The sequence below is a fragment of the Brassica oleracea genome, chromosome C2, assembly GCF_000695525.1.
Source record: "Brassica oleracea var. oleracea cultivar TO1000 chromosome C2, BOL, whole genome shotgun sequence".
Classification (NCBI taxonomy): Eukaryota; Viridiplantae; Streptophyta; class Magnoliopsida; order Brassicales; family Brassicaceae; genus Brassica; species Brassica oleracea.
In genome coordinates this window covers 24966652-24969532 of record NC_027749.1, presented here as the reverse complement: position 1 = coordinate 24969532, position 2881 = coordinate 24966652, and positions in this window count along the sequence as shown.

The window sequence follows — 2881 nt, the reverse complement described above, 5'->3', positions numbered from 1 at the left end:
AGTGCCATAGGAGCTTTGATGTATCTGGCTTGTCACACACGACCATATATATGTTCTGCCGTGAATCTATTGTCTAGGTTTAGCTCTTGTCCAACCCAAAGGCACTGGGACGGGATTAAACATATTCTTCGTTACCTGCAAGGAACGAAAGACTTGAGTTTATTTTATACTAACCAAAACAAAGAAGGTTTAGTTGATTTTGCTGATGCAGGGTATTTTCGGATCCACACAATGCTCGATCACAGACATGCTATGTTTTCACACATGGTGGAACGGTCATATCATGGCGTTCCATGAAGCAGACGATCGCGACCACATCTTCAAACTATTCGGAGATCTTGGCTGTTCATGAGGCCAGCCGCGAGTTGTTCAGAACATGGGGAGTAATACGTGTTGTACTATTTTTCCTTCACCATGGTTTTGTCCCACTAGGTTTTCCTGGTAAGGTTTTAATGAGACAACATCTAAAGCGTATTAGAATCCATGTATGGTTATGACATCCAAGAGGGAGTGTTATAAATCATATTGTGGATGTCTATAACCGGTCCGGTTCATAACCGGCCCAATGCTAGAGAGAGAGACTCGGTCGTGAGGAGAGAGAGAGAGAGAGAGAGAGAGAGAGAGAGAGAGAGAGTATTAGATTATGATTTGTACTGTCTCCATATTTGTATTTCATTTCTTTAGTACCTTATTAGATTATGATTGGTACTTTTTCCATATTTGTATTTCATTTCTTTAGTCTTTCCATTATTTTATGACGGTGTAATTCTCTATATATAAAGGGCTCCTTATGTTTATGAATAATACAAAAACATACATATTCTAATATCTTGTTTCACAACATAAAGCTCATTTTTTCCGTTTATGTCCAATGCATATGTGTTTATAGAAAAGCAAAGAAGTTGGAAAAACTAATTAACATGTTTAACCTGACAAATAAAGACGAAACAGAACTTAAAACACATGAAAAAGTCTTCTGTCGGGGAAGAGAAAGGAGAAAACAAACTCTGCTTCTTCTCACACGTGACCCACAAGATCTGTTTCTTCCTCCCAGGCCCGGTCCTGTGCATGTGTTGGGAACACATTTGCATAGGGTCCATTACAATTTTTAAAAAATTTACCCCAAATTAGAGTCCAAAATTTTTTTAAATTGTTTTTTTTTTTCTTAAGGAAAATACCCCAAATTTTGTTTCTTCTTTTTAGAAAGTCCCCAAATTTTTTTTTCAGCACATGGTCTCATTTACAATTGAGACTAGCTTCCTCCGCTTAATTAAGAATAAGAACCAACTCTTAATGTAATTATTATTTTTAATTTATTTTAATTACAATTAAACCTTAAAACCTTCCTTAAGAACCAGGGTTTATCATGGTCTTAGAGCATGATTAATGCAGATCTTTTACGGTGGAGTTTTTAGCGTAATATAAAATACAGTTTCTTAACTTTTAACTAAAAAAACTAAAAGACATCTCTTATACTCAAATTACTCCTTTCAAGTGTGCAAAACGATACTGGTAATGTTGTATCTTGTTTTTACCAAAAAAATGTTATATCTTGTTACTTGTTAGTGTCCATCGCAGATGAAGAAGTAGGTAATTAAAAGAAAACCATGCATGTCTGTTTCTACTAACTTGGTTAGTAGATGAGAACAATCAATGGGCTAGGACCAGTTTTGGCCTACAAGAATAAGAGGTTGGACGTTAATTCTGAATGTGACCCAACTGCCCCCCCCCGAATCTTTCAACATTCACAAATTTGACCACACAATATACGTTCAGTTACTTCAGTACATCATCTCCTCTGTCCTTACTCGCTTGTGACCACTACACTATATATGGTGTAAATTCGTGCATAACACATGTGCATTCGTGATTGCATACAGCTTTCCCACGTAACTTCTTGGAATAATATATGTCACACGATATTCATAAACTCTTAACATAACTAGAATTGTACTTCTATGGTGGTACTAACGATATTATTAAATTTTTTGGCACACGCGTTAATACTGAGATGAAATAGTTGTTTTACTAAAACTATCATACTAAATACTAAAACTATAAAATTATTTTATGTTAAACTAGGGGGGTGTCCGCGCTTCGCGCGGAATATTGTTTTATTGTTGTTAAAAGTATGATTTTTTGGATAATGTAATTATGTGATCACTTTTATTTGTTAAGAATGTTATTTGGTGTTTTTATTGTGTTATGTAGTAGTAATAGTGATATGTTAATATATTTTGTCTTTGTTTTTTTAATAATGTGTTTTGTCTGTATAGTATTTGTTAGCAGTGAAGTGAGCCTCTAATATAAAAATATATTGAATTTCAATAACTTTGCATTTATGCATTTGTTGATTCTAAGATTTACGGTTTCAGCGTCAAAATTTTCTTTTAATTTTTTTTATATTTTTGAACATTATAACTTTCAAGATGTTTTCGTTTTTTTTCCATATTTTTACATTGAGCCTTCAACATCTATGTATTTTCTTTACGTTTCTGGTATGCGGTGTTTCTCATCATCACCAAAAAAGACTCACCTCATGCTCTTGTTCTTTATCGCCTTCTTCACCTTGAGATTTCTGGTATTTATTGTAGATCGGGTATAGGAGTTCCCAGTTGTGCGGTTGTTTCTCGCATCATTTTAGGCTACTCCATGCAATATTGGATGCTCCTCTTCTTCCTTAGATTTTAGCTGATGTTAGGAACTGCATCTCTTTGGGTTGGGTCAGAGTTTAGTCGTCTTTGAAGTTGTTTTCCTCGTCGTTGGCTTACCATTGTTACTCCCCTCTCGTCTTGGTTTTCAAGATATGGTTTTTGGTGATCTGACTTCTATAGCTCGAGGACGGCTCCACGATTTGATGATTTCGTTTTGTCTACCCTTC